Source organism: Cibotium barometz, chromosome 37, assembly GCF_041138505.1.
Source record: "Cibotium barometz isolate CiBa-2024 chromosome 37, ASM4113850v1, whole genome shotgun sequence".
Classification (NCBI taxonomy): Eukaryota; Viridiplantae; Streptophyta; class Polypodiopsida; order Cyatheales; family Cibotiaceae; genus Cibotium; species Cibotium barometz.
Window position 1 is genome coordinate 45,420,095 of NC_141082.1, and position 11,509 is coordinate 45,431,603.

The following is an 11,509-nucleotide window of genomic DNA, read 5'->3' on the forward strand; positions in this document are numbered from 1 at the left end:
TTATTTATTTTTGGGCGCAGTTCCCGAGGGCGTGAACCCTTTGGTCGTGAAGTTGTAGAAAATGGTTCACGTCAAGAACCGGACTTCACGAAAATATTAAATTTGTTTTTTTATGCAGTTCTCGAGGACGTGAACCCTTTGGTCGTGAAGTTGCAGAAAATGGTTCACGTCGTGTACCGGACTTCACGAAAATATTAAATTTATTTTTTAAATTATTATTATTATTTTTTGGCGCGGTTCCCGAGGACGTGAACCCTTTGGCCGTAAAGTTGCAGAAAATGGTTCACGTCGTGAACTGGACTTCACGAAAATATTAAATTTGATTTTTTTTTGTGCGGTTCCCAAGGGTGTGAAGCCTTTGGCCGTGAAGTTGTAGAAAATGGTTCACGTCGTGAACCGAACTTCACATATATATTCATTTTGATTTTTTTAAATAAAGGAGTCTAGTTGGAAATATGAATTTTTCTTTTTTGGGGGGGATATTTTTTGAATTTAAAATGAAAGAAATATGGGCATTTTTCCAAAAAGGTAAGTGGGAATAAAAAAAGTCAACCTTTTAATGACACCCCTCCAAAATGGATAATTTGACAACTCATGAGCATATACTCATTGAATTCTCATTAGCCTTAATGAGTTATGTAAAAAAGTGATTAAGAATTAATCCAAGATTAGTTCTTCCACTAATCTTTTTCTCTTTTATACTAATCAAAGACTCTAATCCCTAATTTATTCATACGATTGAGCACATCATTGGATAGAGCAAGGGAATGCTAATCTTTGTGCATCAACAAAATCGTAAATTAATCTAAAATAAGGGATTAATTAGACTCTTAATGAAAAAATTGATGTAAGTAGGTGTTTTGATGCATCTAGATGCTCTCAAAACACTCAAAAACATCAATTTGGACTACTCATAATATGATCAATTTAGAACCCAATTAATACATTTTCAAAAACATTTTGCCTCTTGAACAAGATTAATCACCCTTAATGACAAAAACCAGTCCATTTAGAGAAATTAGTCTAATTCAAGGGTTTTTTGATGGTTTTAAGAAATTTTTTGAAAGACTAAGCTACTCCTAATGCTTACTAACACTCTAATCCAAATAATTTCAAGAGCAAACACACAATTAAACTAAAATTAATGATCTTAGTTTTATGTTTAACACTAAAGAGAGCTAGCATTCACAAAAAATTACATTCTATTGCATTGTTTGATGCAATGGATGCAGGATAAGCCTAATGCAAACTACGTGCAAGTCCTAAGAACATGAAAAACCACAATAACAACAACAAAAATAACCAATTGGCTAAAAATTAAGCAAAAGGTATTCTTTTCAAAAACAGAAAAGAGAGCTATTCTACACCAAATCTCACACAAATCACCCCATCAAATCCACATCTTTTTCATGGAAAACCATTAATCAAGATAATGGGCAATGGGTTATGCGTAGATTAGAGGAAAAACAATGGAAAAAGCCAAGGGATGGCTCCTCAGTAGTGGCACCAAAAATGTTTAGGCTCACCCTAGCCCTCCTTGAAACACATCCAAAAAGAGATTACCTAGTGAACCGCAACTGTCGTGAGGATCTTTTCAATGGCCGAGCTCATAACCCTTGAGGTTTCCAAGCTCCACAACTCCTTGAGAAGCAATTCCACCCTGCCTCCCGCGAGCATTGTCACACCACTGCATTGCACTATGAGTACTCGTCCCTCCTCTCACCTCACTTCACTCACACACTCACTAGCATGCATTAGGGAGAGAGATTAGCAAGAGGATTAGCAAGAGTAAGACTCAATTGCATAATGGGAAAGTATATTGTATTGTGAGAGAAATTCACTTATATACATGGCCATAAGTGTTCACACTCACTTAAACTGTGGCCGATCGGGCACTTTTTGGCTCATAAGAGGCCTAATGCTATTACAATGTCTACTCTCATAAGAGGCCTAATGCTATTACAATGTCTACTCTCATAATATATCCATGAAGTATATCACTTAGGACTTCATCCTATCTTTCTACCACACGCTCTTGAAGCAAAAATCACCATAAATACTTTGTCATACCATTACGAGCGCCTATCCAAGTTGTAGCTTTGGACACTATTACTTCATATCTTGAATGTATGACCCTTTGGTGTATCTGTCATGACTCCTTGATGTCAGATAATGGTGGTAGATCTTGTTAACCCTAGAATTGGGTTAACACTCTGATTTGGTGAGCCACTTGAGCCCTTTTGGCCCTTCTTGATGATTCATCACCGAATACTTGGTGTTCACTAGACTTTATTGTAGCTAACAAAAGCTACAGGCTTTATACCCTATAACATTGATCTAGTCTCTTCCATTGTGAAGGTTTACTTCTAAGCTAGATTTTGGACAAATCAAGGAGGTCAACTCTATGCATGGTGTAGTTCCACTCCATAACATTGGTGTGTGGTCTAGTACCACTCCCTAACTTTGGTACATACAGTGAAGTCTCGTATTCAAAGGTCGAGTTAGAATAGCATTGAGTAATGATTTTGACTCATCACAAATATATAAGCACCTGATCCAGCACTAGAACTTTGTGTTGAGTTCTTTTTATGAGTGTATTATGTGTTTTTGTGGAGTTTTTATGGTTTTTTAATGTTTTTATATTTTCAAGATTTTTCACAACAAAACAGTAAATATACTAATAAATGAACAAAAATGTGCAAGGTACATATCAACAATGCAAATGTTATTCTTTTAACCTTTTTTTTAAAATTTTATGCTTTTTGGAAATCCAATCGGATTGATGATCTAGACTGGGACTCTTAAGTCGCGAGGCGATGTGGATCTTAGATCGATGATCTACACCACATACAATCTAAAAATTGGGGTAAATCCAAAAAACTAATGATCCAAAAATTGGGACGACTTGGATCGTGAATGGCCTGAGAGCTGGATTGGTGATTTAAAATCAATAACAATCTAAAAGTCAAATCGTCAGCAATCCGGACTAATGAGCTAGGAGTGGTGATAAATCAGATCTAGATTTGGGATTAGCAATCCAAAAGTGCATTTAAAACAGTAGTTGGCATTGGTTCTATGTACTTTTCTAGGTACAACAGGGTCTTTACACAAATTTATACCCTCTTACAAGCAAATATTTGATTGGTACCTTGACAACCCCATTTTTTATAGCGCAAGTATGTGAAATGAAGATGATTTACCACCATTAGCAAAGTTTAACTTTGGTCCAACAGTATAAACTTGAGATCGATGATCCCGATGCTGGTGGATGATTCAAATAGTGATCTGTTAGAAATATAAGCCCAACTTGTCCCTTACCCATAAATCAAATGTGCATAGGATAAAATGTTAGCCTAAGCTAAAATCAAAGTGTGTAGCATCACTCCACATGTCCATCCACATGTCAAGGGGCATCCCTACATCAAACGAGTTGTGGAGCATCTTTAGGAGAAGCATCTAGATCATCTACATCATCAATGATGTCATCCATGATTGGATCCAAAGGCTATATAAGCCCATCTAGCACTCACATTTGGTAATGAAGCAATGCAGTGATTTCTCATATTATGCTCTGAGCTATAAGTGTGCCCCAGCTTGCCAAATGGTATAGCCAATCTCCAATGCCAAGTCGATTTGTAGACGGAGGTTCTGCCTGCAGATTTTCTATGTAAGCAATTTTTAATGCTTGGTGGTAATGATCTTGCTTAATCCTTTTTTTTTATGATCATAATAATGTTATCTCATGCACTAAAGACTAATCCTCTACTTGGATTAATCATTATGACATCTCATTATCCACATAGATGATATATGTGTATGTGGTTATGAAGCTTGAATGCCACCTCTTGTAAAGGGATTATAGACACTGCCTTGAGTCTATCTTCTCAGTCGGGTAAGACCACCTATCTATGGCATCCACATTTATTAAATGCTTCTAATTCTAAGTGTCCAGATAAGTTCAATGCCATCTCCACCATCAACAACAAGAAGAAATGTGTAACCTGTGGGAGGACTAAAACAAAGGATTGCTTCACCAACAACCCTTGTGTGCACTATGGAAAGACAAATCATTCATCAAAGGTGCTATCTCAAGGACAAGAAGAAAGAGAAGGTCAACACTATTGAAGAAAAGCACTTTGTAGAAGTCTCCGGTTTTGTTGGACCTGGAGATAATGATGATTCCTATGCTTTGTAAAAAGGTTGTCACTGTCCACTCTTGTATGGTCAAAAAGCCTTAGTTGTTTTCTTTCTCTTGTTGTTTATAGAGTACTCAAACCTTGTTATTGTATGGTTGAGACTCTAATGTATCAAGGGGAGATGTTGTTAGGCTCAAAACTTTTACTAAAGTGCCAAGTTTGGCTTAGGGAGGGTGTTAGAAATAGAAGCCCAACTTGTCCCTTAGCCATAAATCAAATGTGCATAGGATTAAATGTTAGCCTAAGCTAAAATCAAAGTGTGTAGCATCACTCCACATGTCAAGGGGCATCCCTACATCAAAGGAGTCATGGAGCATCTTTAGGAGAAGCATCTAGCTCATCTACATCATCAGTGATGTCATCCAAGATTGGATCCAAAGGTTATATAAGCCCCTGTAGCACTCACATTTGGTAATGAAGCATTGCAGTGATTTCTCATATTATGAATGGCTCAAATCTCTTCCCACCTTGATTTCCTTCATGATCGATGATCCAAACATTTCATAGAGTAAAAAATGTAGTTTTGAAGATATTTTGGATTTTTTAAGGGTATTTTTTTAAAGGGGTATTTTTTGGCATGATGCTTAGGAATATTCTATGCCATTATTTTTTACTCAATGCTTCAAAAAACAACAATCACAATGATTAATGACTAAATTAATCTTTATTTTTTACTCAATGCTTTCAAAATATTTTTTAGGACTGTTCTTTATTTTTTGGGGGGTTTGTTTTGGCATGACGCTTAGGAATACGCTAATGTCATTATTTTTTACTCAATGCTTCAAAAAAGAACAAATGCGAAGATCAATGGCTAAATTAAGCTAAAATTGGCAAAAATAAAAATAAAAATGCTAATTTACATTAATTTTCTAATTAATCTAAGGTTTATGCTCATGGTAATGACAAAAGCAACCAAGTGGGGAGATAATTAGCATACCTAATAATTAGAAATTTTTGGTATTACAAGGCCAAAGAGGAGTGTCAATCCTCTTGTTTGAGCTCTTTCTCAACTCTCAATCCTCTAAGGTAGACCTTCCAATGGGAATGTTTAAGCTAGAAATCTTGAACCACTCTCCACTCCACTCTAGCTTGATCACTCCCTCACTTCTAGCTTAACCACTCTCCACTCCACTCTAGCTTGATCACTCCCTCACTTCTAGCTTAACCACTATCCACTTCACTCTACCTTAATTACTCCCTCACTTAAGCTATCAAGCATACACACTCAATCACACTACAAGTGATAACACAAGCATACATACTGCAAGTAAGCAAGAGGGTTAGAGAACAAGAGAAGAAGAAAGCCTTGTAACAAAGAAATGATTGATTCTATCCATTCACCTTATCAAAAGTTGTATATATACATAAGGACTTTACCTGACCACCCAACTTAAGTGGATATCTATTTATATATATGGTTGGGAATTTGTTATAACAATAGGGTCCATGGTTACATATAATGTGAAATGCTCTTAGGTTAGAGAGGCAAGGATTTTCTCATCTACGAAAAGTGTGAATAATGTCCCAATAAAATAGGTGGGGGTAGCGGTTAGAAGTGTTAGGTTGGAGTGGAGGAATTTCTGACACAGTCATGAACATCTATTGGTTTTTCACATTGATGGAAATTTTTGAGTTTCACATCTCTAAGAGCCAATTTTCTGGATCCCCCAATCATTGTCTCAAGACTTTGCATGCTTTTTACCGCTTTTGAACCAACACCTTTTTTTGACATGAAAAACTTGAGATATTCACGGTCATGAAATTTTATTGATTTTTCACATCAAAAAAACTTTTGATTTTAATTTGTTTGAGGTGATTTCTTGGTTCAAAAAATCCTTTGGACTTGTTAGTGGGTATGATTTTCATACCTTTTAAAACTTTTTTTGGACGTAAAAAACTTAAGATACTCATGGTCATCTCATGAGTATCTACTACTACTGGTTTTTCATGTCCACCAAACTTCAATGTATCATGCTTTTGCATTGAGAATTTAATTCCTCTGACCTTTATGGAGTATCAAGCATGATTTTTGACCTTTTTAGAAAAACTTTTTTGGGTGTGAGATCGTTATGCCTTTATACATGATAGGCAACATAGCATTTGTTTCATCGCTTTCAAAGTAGTGTCCCAGCTTGTTTATGCACACCTTTGACTGTTCTTTTTATCTTGGGTGGTATGAAAGAAGACTTATCAATGTGGCATGGCTCATCCTCCTCCTCTTCAGGTTCAGAAGTGTGGGATCTTAAGTTCTAGTCAAGTTGGACAAGTCTCTCCAAAGTTGAGGGATACTAAATTACATGACTACTTGTTGTTAGCCAAGACAACATCGCTTGATGATTCTTGCAAGCTAGCCACCATGAACTTTGAGGATAACATTACCACAACTTTATGACACCAAATTAGTCACACGGTAGCTCCATTATGTATGCATCGGGCCAAACAACAAGAACGACAACCTCAAAGAGATGAATAAAGGATATGACTCTAGATGAACTAAGGACTAATGCACTTTTGATAAGATAAAGCTAAAAGAGGTAAGGGATGCACCCATAAACCAACATTTATACCCCTAGCAAGAGTTGGTATAGTGCTCAAGTATGTGTAGGTACCCATGTTAGACACACAACAACTGGAAGTACCTCAAGTACCTTAGTTGCCTTCTACATGGCAATAACTAACTTTACCTACACAACTTGGGCAAGGGCTTGCATCAGGGGAAAATCTATCAAGCATGAAAAACTAGACGAGGGGAATGTATGGAGTACCCAAGGTACCTATACCACCACCTATTCTACCACCATTACCACCAGTACCTCACATAAGGCCATTTAATCAAATGATCATTGAAGAGGTGCTAGAGGAAGGAGAATATACATGGGAGCCTCGCTCAAACATGGAAGAGATAGATGACAATTGGGAGGTAACCCTAGAGTATTTTCTAATGCAAGGGAATATCTCAGCGCGCTAGTGTTCCAAGTTGCAGTGCAATGGAAGGGTCAAGAGATTAATGCTATAGCAAGGAGAGCCCCACTTTAGTGCGACCATTTCCAAGGACCTCACCGAGTGGTTGAGTATCCTCATAAGATCAATGCAACAAAGTGTAAACTACGTAAGTCAACACATACCCACGATTATGTAAAGTGTGGAATTGACCATCTAATCAAGGATTGCCCTTATAAAGGCACTGGAGAGTCTTTAACAACCACCAATCCAACCATGGGACTTTGAATTATTGGGGTGAAATCACAACGCCAGTTTTAATGTTATAACTAGTGCGCAAGAATTAAAGACCCTAGAAGTTAAGGGAGAACCATTAGCTAAACCTTCATGTTCTCACGGGCATCTCTCCCAGCTGCCATGTGTGTATATCACACATGTTGAAGTTTCAATAAAAAAGCCTTAGTATTAAGGGTAAACCACCCCTTCGGATCCCCTCTATCCCCCCACCTTTATGGTGGTGGGTTAGCGAGATTTGGGGAAAGGGGGACCCCACCCTATAGTGGCCTCTATGGTGTTGCTTTTGCTCAGCTTTGTGCCTTGCTCTCTACTCAATCCTATAATGGTATCAGAGCCTTGGTGGGTTGTGGTGCTACTGGCCTTCGTTGTTGTTAGCTCCTTCTCACATGCTCCCCCCACCTTTATGGTGGGTTATCAAGATCTGGGGACGGGGGACTCGACCTATAGTGGCCTCTAACGTGTTGCTTTTGCTCATCTCTGCATCCCACTCCCTACTCAATCCTACATTCCACACGTACGATGGGAAGGAGAAGAAGAGTAAAGAAGGTGGGATGAAGAGACTCTATAGTGGTGATTCAAGATTGTTCGAATGAGGGAATAGTCGAAACTACATCTACCGAGTTGAGCAAGGAAAATGTGTTGACAAGAAAAGAAGAAGAAGTAGCACGAAACGAAACCGAACTAATGGAAGAACCCCATACCCCTGGGGAGTGGGTGAATACCCATATGCTCAGAAAGAGATCAACAAACTAGAGGCTGCACAAGCTCTAGTCCAAGAAAGTCAAAATAGGTTTGAGGAATGGCTGTTGTGCAGGCTAGCCGAGCTATTGAAACATTTTATCTTGATGAGTAAAAATCCATGAGGAAAGCCAAACGGCTGAACATGCTAGACACTATTTCAGAATGCAGTGAGGGTAAAACCAACTCAGAAGAAGAAGGAAGGAACGACCTATTCTCAAGGATATTTTATGAAGGAGAAGAATATCCTCTTTATGACTCGGCAAATCCTATTCTAGAATCATATAATAATGATGTTGGGCGGAATCGAGCACCCAAGGATATGGCCGTAAACAACATTTCTTTTTGTAGAGATCAAGATGCCAATTAGAACATCCCCAACTGTGGATTGATTTAAAGGATTGGGTGGAAGGTAGAATGCTGGCCACAATCCTCAACCAATGAGGGAATACATTTGCCCCCCTCAACAAGGATATAGACATAGAGGGAGGAAGAAATGACCTACCCAAAGTCGTCCAATTTTCGGTTAATTAAATGGGAAAGTATTAGAAGAGTAATGACACGAATGCAACACTTCTAGCGGTGCATAAGAGTTATCAAGATCTTGCAATCCTTGATGATTGAAGTAAGTATGGTCACAAAGAAATGTTGGGAAAAATGGAAAAAACCAGCCTTAGAGTGGATGTACCTTATTGTAAAAATGGTTGATAGTATACCATGTCATGACCTATGGGAGTTCCGCAGAACTTGAAGATGAAATTCTTCTCTTTTCACTAATGCCGTACGTTTGCGGTCATGCATTTTATGGGACTTGCGGATTCATATGGAAGACCTTTTATATGAGAAGTGCTAAGCTAGTATATGATTGGGCCACAAATCACATTTACCTATTAAAAAAATTCACAAATACTAAAAGTAGGCTTGTGTACTTGGAAGATGCATCCCATGGATGGGGGGTTATTTGGAAATGACTAAGAAACTATAGATAAGACCACCTCGGTGTTGGAATTAGGGTTAGGGTTGCAACAATGCACACACAAGATAGAGAAGCTTGAGAGCACACAAACTCACTAGATTAGAATGAACAAATGTGTCCGTTAGTAGCACAACCTGCTCCTCCATATTGCACTCTAGTATCCGTCGGGGTATAAAGAGTGTTACTTCAGGGCCTAGGCGGCGGGGGACCAACCCCGACAATAGGTTTTGAGAATAACTGTATTTCACATACGATCCAAAGCTTACAGAATATGATCTATGTCTTCTCCTTAGTGCTTTATACCGAGGTGCGTAACGTGTGGGAATCTGCCAAACAGTTTGGGCCAAATCCTAAAGAAATGAAAGCAAAAAAGCTTCGATAAAGCTAAAAAGCGCTGTTTGATGTGCCAGATACAAAAGATAAGTACACACCCCAAAATGAGTAGATAAGAGGGTGTACAAACGCGCAGGGGGGAAAACCTCCTAGTGAGGGAAAAAGTGTCCCGACGGTCCTAAGTGTGTTCACACACATCACTACCATATAATGCTACAAATCCCCCCGGGAGTGATAATGTGAACAGGTACAGGGTATGGCCAATCAATCCTAAAAAGGTAGTAAGCCCAAAGCTTTACGAAAAGCTTCAAACTTTTCACAAGGAAGAGCCTTCATGAATAAATTTACCATGTTGTCATGTGTAGGCACATAGACCAATATGATCTCTACTGTCGAGAGTCTTTCCCTGGCAAAGTGGTAATACACCTCAATGTGCTTAGTGTGAGCATGAAACACTAGGTTCCTCGCAACTGCTAATGCGCTCTGGCTGTCAATGAAAATCGTAGTGCTAGACGACTGTCCAACACCCAAATCAACCACATAAGATGTCTGAGCTGCACACACTCAACTACTGTAGTTATAAAAGCTACCCTGTACTCAGCTTCACAGCTGGAAGTGAAAACTATAGGCAGCTTTTTGCTGAGCCATGACATACATGAATCACCAAGGTGAAATCAAAACCCACTAGTGGACACTCGTGTGTGTCATAACATCCAGCCCAATCTAAAACACTAAAAGCATGCAACTATGACTCACCCCCCTTTGGATAAAACAATCCAAAATACTGAGTGCCTTGCAAATAGCAAAAAACCCACTTGATAGCTTGCCAATGCTTCTACCTGGGCTATCCATAAATCTGCTCATCAACTGTGAGACCACATACTGTATATCTGGCCTTGTGTTATGTATATAAAGAAGGGATCCAACAGCCTACTGATACAAACTAGCATCAAAAGAGTCTCTTGCATCTTGAAGACGAAGTCGAGTACCTGTCTCCATAGGTGTAGCCACAAGTTTACAGTCTTCAAGATTAAACCTCTTCAATAGCTTTTATATATATTTAGACTGCAGCATAACAATGTCATCATTGCATTACATAAAATGAATCCCCAAATAATAATGCAAGGGCCCCAAATCTGACATCTCAAAAATGATGGCTGCAAATCAGCCTTAAAGGCTGAAATCTGATCTATATCGGGTCCCGTGAGCAGCATGTCATCAACGTATAGAACGATGACCAAAATGTGTCCTTACTCCTCTTCACATAGAGGGTACTCTCTGTTGGAATATTGCAAAAATAATTTGCAACCATGTATGCATGAATCTTCTCATACCATGCTCTAGGAGCCTGCTTAAGGCCATAAAGAGGCTTTTTCAACCTGCATACTTTAGACTCATCTCCTTTCACATCAAAACCAGGAGGCTGCGATACATACACCTCCTCATGTAAGTCCCCATTCAAGAATGCAATCTTAATGTCTAGCTATGATGTACATTCCACCCATGATGTGCTACCAAAGCAATGAGACACCTAATGGTAGTCATACGAGATGTGGGTGCAAAGTTCTCATCATAATCAATGCCCTTTTGCTGGGCATACCCGACAAGTCTGGCCTTGTAGATCAATGCTACAATTTGCTTTGCGTTTTAACTTGTAAACCCACTTAGTGCCAATGGCCTTCTTGCCATGAGGTAGATCTGTCAAATACCAGGTGTCATTCTTGAGTATAGAGTTATACTCATCTTGCATAGCATGCATCCAATGATCATCATCCTCCTGTGCTTCCTCAAAGGAGGAAACAGGTTCCTCCTTATTACATAAAGTAGAAATGAGAACATGATCCACATGAGAATAATTTGTATGATGAGAACCCGCACGAGTTTTGCTAGGTAAAGGGGCTGCCAACTTGCTATCCCTTAATGTTTGCACAAGCCATTTTGGCATACGCCTAGATTCTTCTATGGCTACTCTCTCACATCCACTACATCCTCAATAATTGCCTCATCAAAAGGCTGATTTGCAGGCGGA